Here is a 19,268-nt window from a genome sequence, read left to right as displayed (position 1 = left end):
GAGAAAATGTCTGGGAAAAGGTGGGCCACGGAATGAGTGCAGTTGGAGGATGGATTTCCACCTTAGGCAAAAGCTTTGTGTGGTATATACTAAAACCTGTCATCATAATATTGATCTGTGGGATCATATTGTGGGGATTGGTGAGGGTATTCAAATGGTACAGAGCAAGAAGGTCAGAAAGGGCCCAAAGAGAGCAGCTGCAGAGATTGGCTGCCATACAAGATAATCAGTACAGGAGTCTGAGGGCTCTGGAAGCGCAGAGACAAGTTATGCTACCAATAACTGCAGTTTAGATGTTAGTGATGACCCCGAGAGGTCATCAAAGGGGGGAACTGAGAGAGCGCAAACTGACCTAAATGTATGAGTACATCACACTTACCTGTAGTAAGCACAAATCATGAGGAGAAATGCCATGAGTGCTAATAGTATCTGTAATTATATTCTGAATGTATAGCTAATGTAGAGATTTAAGTAGAAGTGGAACTAATACAGAAATGTGTGACACTATATGATTTTAGTAGATGTGATTATTTCTGAATCCATGTCGTGTAGCTGTTAAAATGTAAGATGGTATGTGGTTAAACGCAGAATGTGGTAGGCCTCAGGGCCAGAGCTAAAAGGGAAGGTGTTTCTTTTCACGACATAGATTGTATTAATGTTTTGGTCATTGCATTAAATGGGCCATGATTTTTAGAGATGTTTACTGAATAATAGAATAAGAGTATTAACATGCTTTAATTAATGAAGAAGTTGAATGCTATAATCATGATGAGAAATATTGTAGGCCTGAAATGTTTTAACATTGATTTACACGTACATGTCTGGGCCAAGAAATGTTGCAAGCCTTTTTGGAGGTCTATGAGAGTTGGGTTCTTGGCTGCAGATGTCTGTCTGCAAGGAAAGGGGGGATCCAATTATAAATGAATGAATAGAGGTCTGTTCAGTAGACGGCCCAGACATGGAGGAGGGTTCCGGAATGTTTAAGGGGTATCAGCGGGCCGGAGAAGAGTCTGAGAAGCAAGGTCAACTCTAACGTATGAGGCCCAATACAAGGCATCATGGAAAAAGCCAGAAGCTACACCACGTGAGGGGCGTCTCGCAAGGGGCGTCTCAAATGTTGTTGACTGTTTTGTATTAGGGACAGCACCCCTGGGTGGAGTTAGAGCAGATACCTGAGGACCCTTTAGAGAGCGGATGGGTAGGCAGAGAGGGGTCATGACTGGAGAACTATAGGTTTTCACCAAGAGACTTAGAGTGAGTGACTTCCCTTGGGGGTCATTCACTGCTGACACCTTTGTTAGGTTGGGACTTGGTTAAGTAGGGATACCATCTAGAGCAGGGTAGGGACAGCCTAACCTGTGCGTTTTCCTCCAACTTAAATGAAGGAGAGATATGCGTCAATGCTGATAGCTTTATTATTCTTAGAACTTGTGTTAGTGATTTCCGTTGCTCGTCTGAGGGCTTTCCGAGAGCACATGTATGTAATTGGACCTGTGTATCTCGTGAATCTCATTCTGAGATGCCTGTATTTGCAGCTTATCATATCCTTACAATAAACTTTTGAAAGCTAGAAGTTGTTTGTGATCTTTGGGAGCAGAGTCCTTTATTGGGTGAACTAACTTGGAAATGGATGTACTTTCTTCCTCAAAGACAGGCAACAAAGGTTCAGTCGACCAGATCGAGGTTTAGATCAATAGATATAAGGTATCGATCAAAATCTCGCCCTTTCAAGCTTGAGGCCTTTTTTGAAGGTGACTAGGTAGGTGGTTAGGCGTAGGGAGGGAGGGAAGCAGAGAGTTCCAGATTCTCGTGGAACTACCAGAAAATTACTGGCTCAGGTATCATTCTCAGCTAAAGATTTGGGGGTTCCAGGAAGTGATTAGTCATTTCTGGAATCCTGATTTGATCTGGAAATTTCAGTTTCTCAATTAGATAGGAAGGTGAAGGGGAGTACAGCGCCCTGTGTGTAATGCAAGCGGTTTTAAATTGAGCCTGCGCTTCAATGGGTGTCATTGAAGAGTTAACAGGGCGTGTAAAATGTCAGAATTCTTGAGACTTAAAACAAAACACACTGCCGCATCTAGTGTTGCTCTCTGAACATTATGAATGCCTAGGAGAAGGTCAACTCCATAATGTAGTCTGGAGAGAATGAAAATCTACACCACTGATTTGAGGTCTTGTTCCAGGATCAATTGTCTGATGCCCCAAAGTTGCCTAAGTCAGTGTCAAGCTCTTTTGGACATGGCTGTGATGTAGTTGTGAAGCTTGAGATGGTTGTCAAGGGGGATACCAAGTGATCTGGCACTCTGGACAATGGCAGGGCAGGCTTCCAGGACAGGAATTCTAGCCATCCATTCTTGTACTGGAGTTTTTGCCTTCAGAGGTTAAATCAAGAGAAATTCGGTTTTAGTTGGGTTGAGTTTTAAATGGTGTCAATCTGTATAGAATGATTTACTACTAAAGAGGGGCCTTTTTGAATGTGGCAGTGAGATTATGATAATCTCAGTACTGCACTGACCCAGAGAATAAGTATATTTTGGCCAAGACCTTTCAATGAAAACAAATATTTATGTATAATATTCTTATTTAACCTGTTGCGTGCTCATGACGAGCTCAGCGTGAGGCACGGTTGGGATAATTTCCCCGCTGTGCTCAACGTTCCAAAACAGGTGTGGTCGTGACGAGCTCAGCTCGTCATGAGTGTAGCTCCGCTGTGCCTCATGCCGAGCTGAGCTCGTCACAAGCAGGGCAGCGCTGCGCATGCCCCCCCTCCCCCGTGCACAGCAGGTGAAAACACCACGCAGCCAAGGGGTTAAGGGGCATTCAGCTATCTGTCTTTAGCCTTTGGTCTGGTGTTCATCCGTTGGTCTGTTGCTGTGTCATTCCCATTTTGCTTTGTCTACTACAGCATGCAGCACAGGCCGAGGGGTTTAGCCCATATCGGCCACTGGATAATTTGATTTGAGTGGCAGCATTTTGCTCTTTCACAAGGAACTTATCCATGCACAAGGTAGTTCGCTTCAGTGCAGTGTTTTTTGTTGTTGTTTACTTTATTACTTTGGTGTTACCTTTGTGTTTAGAGATTTGTGATAGGAGCATGCTTTCTACCAGCTTTCGTGTTAAGCTCAGGACTCGTCCAGCTTTTCAGTTTATGTCTCCTGTTAATGCTGTTTTCAATTCTTTTTCAAGTGGCTTTTGTTTATCTGATTTATTTAAAGCCATTTGTGGTTTTAAAAATCGAGACTCACCCACCTGAATTGGGTCTGTTGGCATGCATGCTACAGTATTGCTTGTAAACCATATGATTCTATGGGATTTATATGTAGGCGGACGGGATATCCATCACCCTTGTGACAGAGTAACCCATCCACTGAAATCTAAATCAGGCCCTTTGTCGTATCACCTGCTTGTTTGGCTTTCTAGTTGGCTTTCGGTTCTCTTGCATGTTGTTATATTTGTAAACCAATTTAGTCGGTATGTCCAGCTTTTATACTTTTATACAGTGCTTTTAGTGCTATTGTATACCCTGCTTATATCTTAATTATTTTATCAATTATTTTAGCTCTTCTGTTTATTCTAATGTATTGTTCTATCTATCTATCTATCTATCTATCTATCTATCTATCTATCTATCTATCTATCTATCTATCTATCCATCTATCTATCTATCTATCTAATATATCTAATCTATCTAATCAATCAATCTATCTATCTATCTGTCTGCCTGTCTGTCTGTCTGTCTGTCGGTCCGTCCGTCGGTCCGTCCGTCAGTCCGTCCGTCCGTCCGTCCGTCCGTCCGTCCGTCCATCCGTCTGTCTGTCTGTCTATCTATCTTTGCAACACTATCTGTCTGTCTTTACAGGCCTCTCAATCTAACTGTTTTTGCCATACTATCTATCTGTCTTTTCAAGCCTATCTGTCTTTTCAAGGCTCTCTGCCTTTGTAAGCCTCGCTGTCTATGTGTCTATGCAGGCCTCTCCATTTATCTGTCTTTACAAGCTTCTCTATCTATTTGTAAGAACGTTTTAAATACATATTACAACAAGCATTTGCAATGCAATAGGTCTCGCATTAGGAAAGTTTGAGCTACTGGTACTGTAAATGAATTTTTTTTTATATGTGTTGGTTTTGAAAATAGCGAAATTAATAGCTTTGTCATTTACAATGCCAATAGTTTTAACTTTCGCAAATGTGACATCTATAGCATTTGTAATGCAATATGTGTTGTATTTACGTGACTTACATGTATTGATATTACAACCAGTCTGATAAAGGCTCGCGCATCCATTCATCCTTCCGAGGTCGGAAAAACGTGAGTACCAGTTTTTGTGGGTGGCAACTACTGTGCCACTGTAAATCACACAGACACCTACGACAAGGTATGTAACTATACAGAAGTAAAATCAAACAAAGCAATAAAGAACAGTACGATGTTGCAGCATGTCGGTGAGTGTAGGGATGGCTCTCAGCCCTTTTTGCCCCCTCCCGTATAGATTTACTTTCTTCGCTGCACAAGCAGGACTACAGTATCCAGTATGCACCTTCACAAATATGACTGGATGATCTCTTCACTGTCCCGCAAGCTCCCCAGCACTCTCCCCTCCCCCGACCCTGTCACCGGCTGCACACAAACACTCACCAGCATCCCTATCACATCGGTCCAGAGCCTGGAAAAGCCATCGGACATGCCCGTCTCCTCCTGGGGCTCTAGACAAGCCGCTTGGTCCTCCTCTTCCATGGCTGCTCCCCCACCTCAGCAGTGTTTCAGCCTGGCAGTGTCAACCACCCTTTGCCCCGGGCTGTACCTAGGGGTGCTGCGTTTTTTAAATACTTCTCCACGGTCCTGGGGCAGCTTCACCATGCTCTTTAATCTCTGCTTAATCCACCTCACAGGGGAGCCGCTGAATTGTCCCTTGGAACAGCGGGCAATGGGCAGGTCGCATCCCGCTCCCTCATTGCGAATCCCCCCGGGGTCTCCAGGTTCCTGCCGGTTGCCGAGCGCTGGACGGTGGAGTTGACATTCCTTTGAAAACTTTTCCTAGCTAGACGAGGCTGCTACAGGCACACTCCAGCTGAAGGCTGGACTGCACCACAGAGGGGCGCACCAGAGGAGTCTTAATGTTGAGCACATGACTCATTCTCCAGGAAGGCATCGCAAAACGTAACACCCCCTACGAAAATATATATTTCAAAATAGTCGGGTTTGCGCAAGGAGTTCTAGCGAGGTGAAAGCTAAGAGGTAGCAAGAAGCATAGAGGATCACTTACAGACTCCCCTTACTCCTGAAATGGACTCTCCCGAATTCACATAACTGCTCACACTGTCTGTGGGGGCTGCCTGCGCATGCGCGCCATCCTTAAGTTTTGTTTTAGTAGCGAGCCCCGGAGCAAAAACGAAGTGCCGCATCTGAAGTCCCAGGTCCCAGGAGGGGGCCCGGGTGAAGACCAGCGGGGAGACTGCGGGACTCCCATGCCTAAGGGGAGAGCCCCGCTTCGTGCTGGCCTGGCAGAGGAGCTCGAGTGCCCAGCGTGTTCCAGATGGTGCGAGCCCGGTAAGGGAGGGGTAGGGGTGTGTGCCTGCATGTGTGTGCATGCGCACGTGTGTGTGAGTGTGTGCAAAGATGTCATCCTTATTTGCTAAAATATCACTAGTTGTTGAAATGGCATTTTTAATTGAATCAAAAGTCTGAAAATATTAAGCATACGCACTTTAAACATTAGCAGGCGCATGAATGTGTTTGGACATGGTGTCAGGCTTTCACCAGCACTCGCCTGAGCTTAATGGCACGTTGTGCGTTCAGTCAGTATTCTTAATCTAGTAATATTGCTGGTGTTGTAAAACGTTGTTCGTTATGTTTGTGTCATCTTCATTGTTTGTAAAGGCAAAGATGTCATCCTTATTTGCTAAAATATCATTAGCTGTTGAAATGGCATTTTTAATTAAATCGAAGGTCTGAAAATATTACGCATACGCACTTTAAACATTAGCAGGCGCATGAATGTGTTTGGACATGGTGTCAGGCCTTTATCAGCACTCGCCTGCAGCGAAAGCGAAACTGACACCGCACACACAGCAAGCAGCCAGCAGCGCGCTCCCGCGGACAAAACTGACACTGGAAAAGCGCGCGTCCGACTCGTGTCTACATTCCCAGAAACGGGCTGCAATAGTTGTCGAGCAGACAGCAAGCAATGCTTCGCATTGCTTGCACGTCTAGGCTCGACCTAAAAAAGCATTAGTGAAGATAAGCGGCTGGCAGCCAATACCAGAGCGATTGTGTTTTTGAGGTCTAAAGATGCCAAATCTTTCTGATTTATGTACAACATAGTTACTTATAGGGATTTACAGCCATACTTCATCCATTAGTTTGTTGTTATGTCATTCACGTTTTTTTTCCAGCCACTGCAGGATGCATCATGGGGCAGTGGTTTAGAACACTTCAACCACTGGCTGACTTAAATTTGAGTTACATTATGCTACCCTTTCACCAGGATCACGTCCACACACAAAGAAGTACCCTTCCGCATCAGGGACGCCCAGGGTAATGTGTGCTTTTTTTAACCAAAAGGATATGTTAGTCTTTATTCCATGTTTTTTACATTGATGATGGTCCCAGCAATTGGTTTTGTACAAACCATGAAAGAATAAAACAAGTTGCCAAAATCAAAAGGCCGGCGGGCAAAGCAGACCTATTGCCTTTACCAATGCCTGTTTTATTTATTGTAGTGCTTCATGCCGTCTGCAGTGTAAGCCTGGAGTGCCCTACCTACTTAGGGCACTAGGGCACCCGAAGAACTCTTAATTGACGCTTCGAGTGCCCTACGATGCCAGATAACTGAAATAGTTGTAACACATGTTGGCATGAGGGATCAATCTCTGGGCAACAGCCAGTTGTCATAGATTGGCGGATTAATATGCCTGCTCCAATTAGTGCTTTTAACATTATGGATGTGTATTATATCTGCAAACAGCATCTGAGTCACTAGTATCCTGTATTTACTGTAGCTGGCAAAGTATTTGTAAAATAACTGGCAGCCTGAGAGGTATCTGGGGTGTCTGTGGCCTGGATCCATATTGTCCTATGTCTCTATACCCAGTGCTTCCTCTGCAGTTTGTTTCACTTTCTCTGTAGCATATAAGATGCTTGTACATGTGAAATGCCTTTAGATTGTTAAAAGTTTGTACATTGTGATGTATAACGAAGTGCCTGTGAACTGTCCTCTACTGAGTATTTTTTGCTGTCCATGCAGCCTGTGCCTTTAATATGCTGCAGGGACCTGGGTGTCTGCACCTCACTCCCTAACAGTTAGCGGTGTGAGAAACTTGTATAATTTTCTGTAGTGCAACTACATCTAATTGCTGCAATTATGTGAAATTATGCGTAATTACTCGTAGTGCATCTCTCACTCAAATAATTTCCAGAATGGTCCATCTGGGTAAAAATTCAACTCAAAAATGTAATTTCAAATTAATTTCTGGTTGCTCATGTTTCAAACACTGCTGCTTACTTTTGGAAGAGTAGTTTAGTACTCACAAATTACCCAAAAGTTCTACTTGGGTAAAAAATCTACGTGAAATATTCATTGACCTCCCACATTTAAGGAACTACCACTCATGTTCAAAACACTGCTGTTTGTGTTCAGAATCTACTTCAACGGCCTACCACAGCCATTCAAAAAATTACCTGAACAGTGTATCTTGCATTAAAATTTCTCCTTGAAATTACATGATATGGTGTAATCTCTGTAATTTTGCATAAATGTAATTAAATTCACCAATTACGCCAGCGTAATTTCAATTTCACTCAGGCCTACTTGCAGTGCATCCTGTCACTGGGGCATGGCTCCCCATCCTGTGCTGGATTTATATTCCCTGTCGCTCTTTCTCAAGGGTCTGTGTCTGATCTGCGACACGCAAAGCCCTGACCCAACTTCTGCTTCCTTCCACCACCCACCTTTACACGCATATTCAAACTCAGGGGCTTGTTCACAAAAATAATTTGTAGTGGTTCTCAGATGTAAACCACTACACCTAGGGAAAACTTTACTACTTTTTGCTTTGCAGCTTTCTACACCAGTTGTATAAGTATTAAGCACTTACAAATGACCTTTCACTCACAGGTGGGGATCTCCACCCCTCCAGGGTGATATCTCTGAATGGTATAAATATAGTTGAGAGAAAGGCTGGTTTCCATCCGAAACGCGTCCTGCCACTAAATCTGACGGATTGAAATTGCATGAAACAAGCTTTGAGTGACTGGGTGTGTGAGTGTGTGGGTGTGTGAGTGGTTACTGGTCTCTGAGTGGGTTTGTAAGTGGCTCAATGGGAGTATGAGTAGTTGTGTGAGGATGATTGCGTGAGTGTGTGGTGAGTGTATGGCAGTGTGTAAGTGGATGTGTGGATCTCTCAGTCATGTATGAGTGGCTCGATGGGCGTGTGAGTTAGTGTGTGAGTGAGTGATTTTGCTGTATGGGTGTGTGAATGGATGTGTAAGTACCTGAGTGAGCCTATAAGTGGGTGTGTGAGTGGGTGTGTGAATGCCTGTATGGGTCTGTGAGTGGATGCGTGAGTGGGTCACTGAGTGGATGTGTGAGTGCGTGGATGTGCGTATGAGTGGCTGTATAGATATGTGATTGGGTGTGTGAATGTTTGTGTGTGTGTGAGTGGGTGTATGTGTTTTTTTATTGGGATCTGGACCACAGATCTGCCTTAGATTCACATGGGGGTTGCACTGTGTGCCGCGGATCCTCATGCCCCAAAAATAAAACACTTTTGGACAATTTCCTGCCCATGAAGGATCCCACACAGACCCCTCCATCAGTCCACTGGTCCCAGGATACCTCTATTCTGTCTGTATATCCTATTCATGAATAATTCCCCCACAACCGCAACTGTCTCCCGATTCACAAAATGGCACTGCAACTTTTCTCTCAGGTTGCAGCAAACCAATCAGTGAATTGCTGTTGCCGGTTGGCTCTGCGTCTCTCGATATACATACATCTTTTTTCTTTAATAACTCCAAAACTACTAAACAGATTTACACCAAATTACAAGAAGCACTCTTTTTGGACCAAGAGCTAGCTTTCTGACAAATTTTATGTAATTTTGTTCAGCGGTTCGGGCTGTAGTCGTCTCTAAAATCCCTATGGAAAATGTCATGGGGGAAACGCATATTACGACCAGACTTTCTCTTGGTCCCCACTTGACGAATCACCCCAAACCTTTCTAGACAGCAGCTGGAGTGAGGAAAAAGAGTTTTGAAAATTTCATTAAGATTCGTCAAATGTCGCCAATGGTATTGAGAATACAAAAAACACAATTTCTGCGGAGCAGGTAATATATATATATATATATATATTATAGCTCCAAACACCAAACATACGAGTCACTCCAAAAGCGGGTGCTTAGTAACGCGATGGTGCTCGCGTAAGTAAATGCAGGCTCCAATTTCCCAAATCATACCCAGCCGGGTTACAGGAAAAACCAGCACTCTCGAGGGCAGCAGCAGTATTTTCAGCAGAAAGGTTTATTCAAAAAAACGAGGCGAGATCTTTGCTTAGTTAAGCTTTTTCAATGTTGTGATTTTCACATTAATTATGCTTTGTGCCTTTCAATGCCACTTTTTTCTCAGGCACGTACTTTTGGATAAGAGTGTCCATTTAAACTTTTGCCGATACAGGGCGAGATTGTCTAGTTAATAACCGCAACACAAACAGACGTTTTTTTAAAAAAATGACTTCAATATGGGAGAGCAATTATAACATTACGCTTTGACAACGAACTCACTTAAAGATGGCGCGTATTATACCTTTGATTTTTAGTCCGTTGTTTGTGTTAAGGTAATTTACAAACATAGATAATGGTGTCTGAGAAACTGTGCATGGGGTTTTTAGAAAATTAGGACTACGGGGGCGCACTGCCTGGGCTGAAACGTTACAAAGTGTGTGAAAAGCAAGGGTTTCGTAGTGTAGTGCGTAAAGAGCAGACGGCAAAACCTCCTTAACCGTCTAAACAAGTCAAAGACAAGAACATTTATACACTGAAAAAGGCTCTCGCAACTACATATGTATATATCAAGACAAGGTTCAATGACCAACAGTAAAAGGAAAACGCAGAAGCAGGTTCTTTGGTGTGATACTTCTTGTTACAGCAAGTTGTTTTACTTTTCTCCAGACTTTTGAGAAAGAAATCGCCGACACGTGTTTCGTCGTGTGTGGGTGAGTCAAACACGACTCTTCAGGGCTTAAACTCCCAATACCACTGTGTGGTTGGAGTAAGTCTGGGTCTTTACAAGCTCTGTTTCAAGCAAAGGGTATTCTGTGTGTACAAACACAGCCGAGGCTGGTTGAAAGAAAGATCACTGGTAGTATATGAACGTGGTTATCATATCTCTTTTAGTAATCCTGTAGAGATAGTGTAGCGCTGTATCCCGCTATGCCTTCAGGCGGGAAGCCGGGAGGGGATTCCTATTCCGTGCCAAGTTTGAAGAAACGAGTAAATTTCTTCTGAGGCGGTGTGCCGCTTCTGGCAATCCCTCCTCTGTCTATTCCCGGCGGTCGTCTCTCGTGTATAGATAATGGTGTCACATATCACGTACCGAGGTTAACACTGACGAAGGGATTGCATTCCCGAAACGCGTCTGTTTTTTTTAATAAACCTTTCTGCTGAAAATACTGCTGCTGCCCTCGAGAGTGCTGGTTTTTAGTGATCAACACATGCAGCAGTTTACAGAACAACAGACATAATGATGCACAAATTAAGACAGTTTAGTCACTAACCCATGCAGTCAGTGAGACACATTTAATCACTCACTCATACAGTCAGTCATGCACCTACTAAATCCTTCGTCCAGACACTTACACATCCACTCATTCTTCAATATGTAAGACATATTTAAACTTTATAGAAACAAAAAATCACTGGATGTTGTTATCAGTGATGTCATCAGTGATGTCATTTGAGATGTCATCAGTGATGTCATCAGTGATGTCACTGACCATGTCATGAATGATGTAATATGTGACATCATCAGCAGTGGATTGCGGGTGCGCGATATATAGTTAGTGCAACTAACTATATATGGAATTTCAATGGTTTTGTGTGAGTAAAATAAGGTTTTGTAAATGCTAATTCCTAACTATATATGGTCTATAACCTATGGTTTTTTCAGTGAATTTTCAAGGTTTTGTAAATGCTAATTCCTAACTATATATGGTCTATAACCTATGGTTTTTTCAGTGAATTTCATTGGTTTTTTAACAGCTAATATCTGTAGCTGTAAAATTTATTCTTCTTTAAATCCAAAAATATATTTTATATGTTTATGAATAATTATTTTTTTAAATTTTTTTTTTTCTTCGTTCCCGCTTCGCGAATCGGGAAGCTTACAGTAAAAAAATGTTCAGAAAAATAAAAAAAAAAGTTCTTTTCAGAACTACCTCCCCGTTATTAAAAAATTGGTACAATATTTGGAACTGTGCCAACCTCTATTTCTCTTAGTTCGCTTCCTAGTTCGCTCGCTGGTACGCGAACTGGAAGCGAACCAAAAACAGTAAGTATAAGGGAAGGAAACACACACTTATGTTAAAAGAAAGACAGCTATAGGGGAGTAAACTAGAGATACTATTACCCATAATCCACTACTGATGATGTCACATATTACATCATTCATGACATGCTCAGTGACATCATCAGCAGAGGATTGCGGGTTTTTTGGCAACATGCCTTATCCACGGTTTAATAACGCTGCCTTTTGCTTTATATAAGTTTTCAAATTGTATGAAATATATACCAATAGGTCTTTATGAACCTTTAGGTAGTGCTTTTGTTCATGAGGTCTGGTCGCTTCCATACACATACAGATGTTTCAAAGATGATCAAGAAGTTTATCTGAATGGAGAGGAATGCACTGAGACGCCAGATCATTCACTAATGTGTAGGCACATACAGTTACACGATTCATGCAACAAACACCGACCAAATATGGCTTGCGTGTTGCAAGGCACGCCAGTTCCTGCTATCATCCCCACGTTCAAGTTGTTGGAAAATGGTAGTTATTTGATGCTCAATAATGAAGATTGTTCTGAGTTAATTAAAAGTATTCCTTTTATCGTAACAGTAAGTGAACGGGTTATTTGCTGCAGAAATGTTCTATTTCCTCCCACACATGAACATAGGGAGTTTTCAATCTGGCCACAAATACCAACCTTGGGACACGTTTCAACGGCATGACAAGAATAAGAGCTCTTTTGTCTCAGAGAGAGGTGGCCTTGAGTTCGGCCCGTGAAACTTTCGTACTTCACATAGCGAACACCCGTACACAGGTTTGCCTTTCAATTTCAGCAACATGTTTCCGACTATCTTTAACGCATCCTCCACAAAATCCCTGGCACACTTTTTTAAAGTTGTTACCAGTGGTCTCGTGACTTCATTTGAGAAAATCTTTGGAGTCATCCCTGCTCCCTTTCATTCCATTTTCTCCACTCTGGTTCGTGGATTGCATTTTTACTTGCATTACCAGCGGACGCTCTTGTGCTTTTTTACATTTTTAAATATGGATGTCCCTCCTATGCAACCTCCGACCCTGCAGCTGCTGACACTGTTCCGCAATCGCATGCTAGAATATTATGGCACAATGCCGTTGGCGATATTAAGCACGGCATATGGATTATCTTTTCGGTTCTCCTACTTCACCTGTGTCCAGCCTGTATTTCACTGCCTGACCTGTGATTTCGATTGGGCCATTGATTTGTGTCTCTGCGGACCGGTTTCTCCTGACGTCGACTTTAATCAGCTGATGACTCCTATCATTACTCACGAGTTGATTTGTCCTGGCGAAAGGATTATGGCTGTGGCATTGATGCATGGACTACTTGGTCCCTGGAATTTACTGGCGGCAGCACAGTCTTTCTTGGAACACAGCTTTCTTGAAAACCCACCGAGCTGTCCTCTGATGGTGATAGAGGATCCGGTGCTGGGAGAGCACGTATGTTCTTTTCCGCTTTTAAATTGGATGGCTGAACTGTTTTCGGATGAAGACGGTGACTTCCTGTTGGAGGCTGTTGCAGCTTATTTTGCATACACAGTTATGTCATAGACCTTTTTCATGTTTCATATGCTGAGTACTAGCATTTCATTGACAATTCATTGACTTATTTGTCAAGTTTTTATTATTTACCTTGCCTATTGGCTTAAGACTCGATAAAGTACTTGGCTGTTTTATTTTTCTTTAGCATTGAATTTTCCTAGTTTTTAATGCTTTACCTTGCGGACCGTCCACATATAAACTTGCAATCTGCTCTCATGAGATGGCACTTCTATTATCTTATTCAGTTCGTTTCCGGATCATGAGGAGGTGTCATCTAGGTCCTGGATATCTTTACACCGTGTTAAGTTAGCATGGGCTCATTACCGGTTTAAACGCCATTTTTCCTTTTTTGCAACTTCTGCACACGACATTTAGTTGTTGCTTTAGCTTTCCACCTAGTAGTTCATCGTGGTTTACATGAGAATAATATGTTATTGGTCTACTATCTGCTTTACTTGTTAAACTATATCTGTACAGCGAGTGCTAAAGTTTCAAGAACAACACGATACAGAATTGTTATGAGGTCTGATCTCCACGACTTCATACTCATAACATAAGTGCAACTTCTGCCAATTCTGGGCATGAGGCGGGTTTTATATTGCTTTGCCGAACACACATACACAACAGTTGATGCGGTTCACATGAAGAGAGAGCTGGTGTATGCTGATGTGATTCCTTCAAATCTAAGACACTAAAGTATGGGCACGCCCTAAACCAACACAAAGAGACCTTCTTAGCAAATAATATAATATGTGTATTAGGGAGGGTGAGATATAAGCAGCCGCGGGCCGTGGAGGGAGTTACGGTGAGGCAGGGAGGCGGGGAGGGGGAGAAGCAGGGTGGAGCCCTCTCTACCTTGCCCCTCCCCCTCCCCGCCTCCCTGCCCCACCGTAACTCCCTCCACGGCCCGCGGCTGCTTATAAGTGTTGCTAACTCTTATTCATTTACAGCATGTTAACATACTGTCACCATTCGCTTTTTATGTACTAGTAACTATGCTGGTAATTTTGCTACTGATAATATGTGTACTTGTATTCTCCACCCTGCTTCTCCCCCTCCCCGCCTCCCTGCCTCACCGTAACTCCCTCCACGGCCCGCGGCTGCTTATAAGTGTTGCTAACTCTTATTCATTTACAGCATGTTAACATACTATCACCATTCACTTTTTATGTACTAGTAACTATGCTGGTAATTTTGCTACTGATAATATGTGTACTTTTATTATCTAAGGTACTACGCCTGAGAAGACGGCATTAGTAAATAAACATTTCAAATACACATGTGTTCTTCTTAACTCCATGTTCTGGTTTCTAAGAAATATATAACGACCGACTGTTCATGAGTTCCACGTATCCTGAGGTACTATAAGTTCATATTCTGGATTGTCTAAACATTGAGAGTTTGTTATATCCAATGTGACACTGTACCTAGCTTGCTAAATAGTTTTTGATTACTAACGTGAGTTTTGGGACACCCTAATTCGCAGAGGTTCCAATCCTCTGTCCACAGTTCTGTGTGAGAACAGAAACCCTGCGACAGGGGCACCCCCGACCCTTGCTGGACCTTCATCACACTTGCGATACAACTCCAGCAATGCGCCACCTTTACGGCACAGATACATCACGCATCTGTGCTGTTTTTGCCCCATGATGCGCCGCATTGTAAATGCAGCACACCATAGGTGACGGAACAGCGGCACAGAATGACTAACACATCCCTGGTGATGCGCCAGTCATCATAAATCTATCCCTATGCTTCTTATCTTGTTAGAGATGAACCGCCATATGTATCATCAAAGTTATTTGCATTTCCTAAATAGCGAACTTTAAGGAATAAATAGCGATTCTTTACCATTCCTAGTTTGCGATGAGCTATTTGCTAATTAGCCGAATGTAGCCCAATGAAGCCCAATGTAGCCCAATGTAGCCCAAAGATGGCCGCCAGACACACAAAAAAACAAATGTAGCCCAAATATCAGCCAGATGTAGCCCAACTATAGCCCAGTGACAGAATGACCAATCAGCTTCGCAAACCTCCGTTACGCGAAGCGGAGCGCTGTTACAGATATATATCTTTTTTTGAACGTTAATTTCTCAAAATCCACTGGAGCACATATATTGAGACCTAGCAAAGGCACATCGGGCTACCAGTCCCTAATATTTTGCCAAGTTTCGTGCAAATCCATTCAGCCGTTCAATTATTATTTTTATTATTTTTTTTTGCCCCGCGGGGCCCTTTTAAAACCTCCACATCAAACCTAGGGGGTCAGCGAGGATCTACTATGCCCCCTTATAGTTATTTTCCCCTTTGTTTTGACCTCCTCTTGTCTCTCGATCCTACCGAGAGACAAGATGGCGGCCGCTACGGACTGTTTGGAATGTTGACAGACGCCGGAGAACCAATCAGCTTCGCTTCACAAAGCTCCGTTGCGCGAAAAGTCCGCGAACCAGAGCGCTAACCGGTCCGCTGTTACAGATATATATCTTTTTTTAAACGTTAATTTCTCAAAATCCACTGGAGCACATATATTGAGACCTACAAAAGGCACATCGGGCTACCAGTCCCTACAATTTTGCCAAGTTTCGTGCAAATCCATTCAGCCGTTCGGGCTAAAAGTGAGGCCAACCGCCCTATGGAAAACTCAATGTTAAAAACACGTTTTGGGACCCCCCTTTTTTCTCGGCCCCCACTGGACGAACCCCCCCCAAATTTTCAAGGGCTGCTCAGAAACAAAATGTGCCATTTTCCTGAAAATTTCAGCCAATTCCGTCCACAAACGCCAAAGTTATTAGACATAGAATTTTCAAAAAACCCATAGAGAAAAAATCCTAACTATATATACCTACTGGCGACCGCCAGTAGGTAATATATATATATATATATATATATATATTACCTACTGGCGGTCGCCAGTAGGTATATATAGTTAGGATTTTTTCCCTATGGGATTTTTGAAAATTCTATGTCTAATAACTTTGGCGTTTGTGGACGGAATTGGCTGAAATTTTCTGGAAAATGGAACATTTTGTTTCTGAGCAGCCCCTGGAAATTTGGGGGGGGTTAGTCAAGGGGGGGCCGAGAAAAAGGGGGGTCCCAAAACGTGTTTTTAACATTGAGTTTTCCATAGGGCGGTTGGCCTCACTTTTAGCCCGAACGGCTGAATGGATTTGCACGAAACTTGGCAAAATTGTAGGGACTGGTAGCCCGATGTGCCTTTGCTAGGTCTCAATATATGTGCTTCAGTGGATTTTGAGAAATTAACGTTCAAAAAAAGATATATATCTGTAACAGCGGACCGGGCAGCGCTCCGGTTCGCGGACTTTACGCGTACCGGAACTTCGCGTAGCGAAGCTGATTGGCTCTCCGGTGTCTGTCAACATTCTAAACAGTCCGGAGCGGCCGCCATCTTGTCTCTCGGTAGGATTGAGAGACAAGAGGAGGCCAAAACAAAGGGGGAAATGACCATAAGGGGGCATAGTATATCCTCCCTGACCCCCTAGGTTTAATGTGGAGGCTTTAAAAGGGCCCCGCGGGGCAAAAAAAAAAAGAATTTTTTTTTTGTTTTTTTGCGTGAACCGGGAAGCGTTCTGGGCAGCGTACTATAATGAAAAATGAATGATAGACTTTTCAAATACTGTATGTTAATTGATTGTTGGTTTTGTTGATTATTTTTTATTTTTTAATTTTTTAAGCAATTATTTATTATTGTGATTGTGTTTCAAAATTTAATAACATTTCTAACATTTAACTAGTTTATGAATTACATATAAAAATGATTAAAGACTCAAACAATTTTTTTATTTTACATACAATTTTATTTTTCAGATTGTTTTTCAAAATTTAATAGAACGTCTAGCATTTGACTGTCCGATATGTCCTCTTGTTGAGTGAACATAAGTTCCCACATTTGACCGTCATCATAATGGAGTAAATGATCGACAGATTCTACACATTGAAGTAATTCATAGTCCCGTGACTCATCCATGAATTCTAAGTCATCAATGGGTTCCATAACTTGTTCATTGTTGCTGTCCAGAACAATTTCGAAGGAAACATTCTGCTCACCTTCCATTTTATTGCTGTAATTTGCATAAAAAATAAATATATCAGTAGTGATAGGACACTGTTGGGTTTAAGTTCAGACAGGTACTTGTGAGTTTATAACAGAGAAGTAATCTATTGGCACTGTATGGTTTCAGGCGTGAAGTAGTACTATTAAAAAGTGCCTGTGAAGAAGCCTAAGTAAATTCATAATTATACCACAGAAACCTAAATCAATCCATAATTATAATAAAGAAGCCTTTCTCAATGTCTAACTCTTACAGAGGGATAGTATATAACTATCTGAAAATGTTTTCAAATTTATAAAATAATATCTCACCTTCTAAAAACAAGTTTAAGTTGTGAGTGAAAATGATCTTGCAATGTAATTCAGGAAGTAGTAGTCAAAATGGCTGTGTTTCTCTCTCTTTCTTTATATATATTCAGGTACATAACCAATCAAATGTCAGGTAAAAAAAGTAGATAATGAAAGTAACATTTTCATTGGTTGTCAATTCCAACACTTCAGATGTGTTTTGAGAAGTAATTTACCTCAGGGTATTTAGAGAGGTCTACAGGCTAAATGGTTAAATGGAATTCCAATCAAATTTGTGAAAATGGTAGGGATTGGTATGTAGTATGAGCTAATCTATATTTGGTGAAATTGTCTCCAGTGGCTTTTCTGTAAACTACTTTCCCACCTTTTTTGATGGTGCGCTTCCCAGGGAGCGACCCGGTACGCGAACTGTTGAGCGCCCCGGTTCGCGAACCTTAAGCGTTACGGGAGTCCACCATTTTGTGTTTCGGTCGAATTAAGATACAAGATGGAGGGCAAATAATGTTCAGAATGGGTAGAAGGGGGCACGGTAGACTTATCTTGACCCCCTAGGTTTTCTGAGGGTGGCTGAGGAGGCCCATATGTGCGAAAAAAAACCATTTTTTAAAAAATTTAGCGAGGTTAGCTCCCGGTTCGCGTACCGGGTAGCGCCCCAGGGAGCGTACTTTTTTGAAAATTAGTGAAAAATGTTAGAGTAAAATAATAATTGTGAGTGATCAGATGTAGGGTAGCTCTGAGAAGAGCTTTTGGGTTTATGGTATATTTAGGTACTTATAAGTAGGTACCAATGCACAGTCATAAATTCAGAATGAAAATTATGTTGCCCTCATCTGAGTAGTGAACTCCATCTCCTCTGTAGATATCTTGCATGTAGTAACGCAAGTTATTGTTGTACAGGGAGCCCATTCCATGGTCTCTCATGTAAGCTGAAACAGATTTGTTTACATGCTTCCTCGACTTCTCAATTTGTGGACAAAATTGGTTTGACCACCTCCATTTCTGTCTTTGGCATATATTTGAATATACCAAGGCAGTTTGAGGAAAAAGTGCCATCAATTGCTCAAAGGTGTCCTTTAAAAGCATTTCCAGACCTAACCCAGTCAAACTGCCCAAATCATTACCTCCACAGTGCACAATTAACAGGTCAGGTTTTGGCAAATGCATAAAGGTTTTCACCAATGGTATCAATTGGTGACATTTTAATCCTCTGTGGCCAAACCACTTAATTTCCACATCTTGTAAATTGAGGTTAGGTAAATTTCTGTTCTTAGCATATCTGTGAGCCCAGTGGATATAACTATGTCCAACAATCCAGACAGAAAACATGGTGAGAGAAGGTTCTGCTGCAGTCAGATGAAGTGTGGCAATGAAATGGCAGTTGAAAAAATGAGAGTTTAAAATGAAAAAAACTGTGGAGTTTCTGTGTTAATGAAGCAGTAACAGTGATTGGTGGATTTTGATTGCTGAAAACAGAAAGTTAGGGTGCATGGATGAGTTCTTTGAAAGATGTATTTTGAATGGTCAATAAAAAATCATTAAATGAAAGATTGCAGTGGATACGCAGGTGCACTGAGAGTTCAGAGTTCAATTGCAACATTGTTGTGTGAACTTGCAAACACCAGAGGTCTTCCAAGAGGTGGTTGCCATGCAGAAAAGGCATGAAATGGCAGAGGGGGGAAGGGTTTTCATTTGAAAAAAAGTGAGGGAAGAGTTTTGATTGGGTGACATGAGAGATATGTGTGAAGAATTACAGCATTTCTGTGCTTTTGATAGCTGCAGACTCTGGAGTGCATACCTTTTGCTCTG

Source organism: Lissotriton helveticus, chromosome 12 (genome assembly GCF_964261635.1).
Source record: "Lissotriton helveticus chromosome 12, aLisHel1.1, whole genome shotgun sequence".
Classification (NCBI taxonomy): domain Eukaryota; kingdom Metazoa; phylum Chordata; class Amphibia; order Caudata; family Salamandridae; genus Lissotriton; species Lissotriton helveticus.
The sequence above is the reverse complement of the archived record's forward strand: the minus strand, read 5'-3'. Positions refer to the sequence as shown.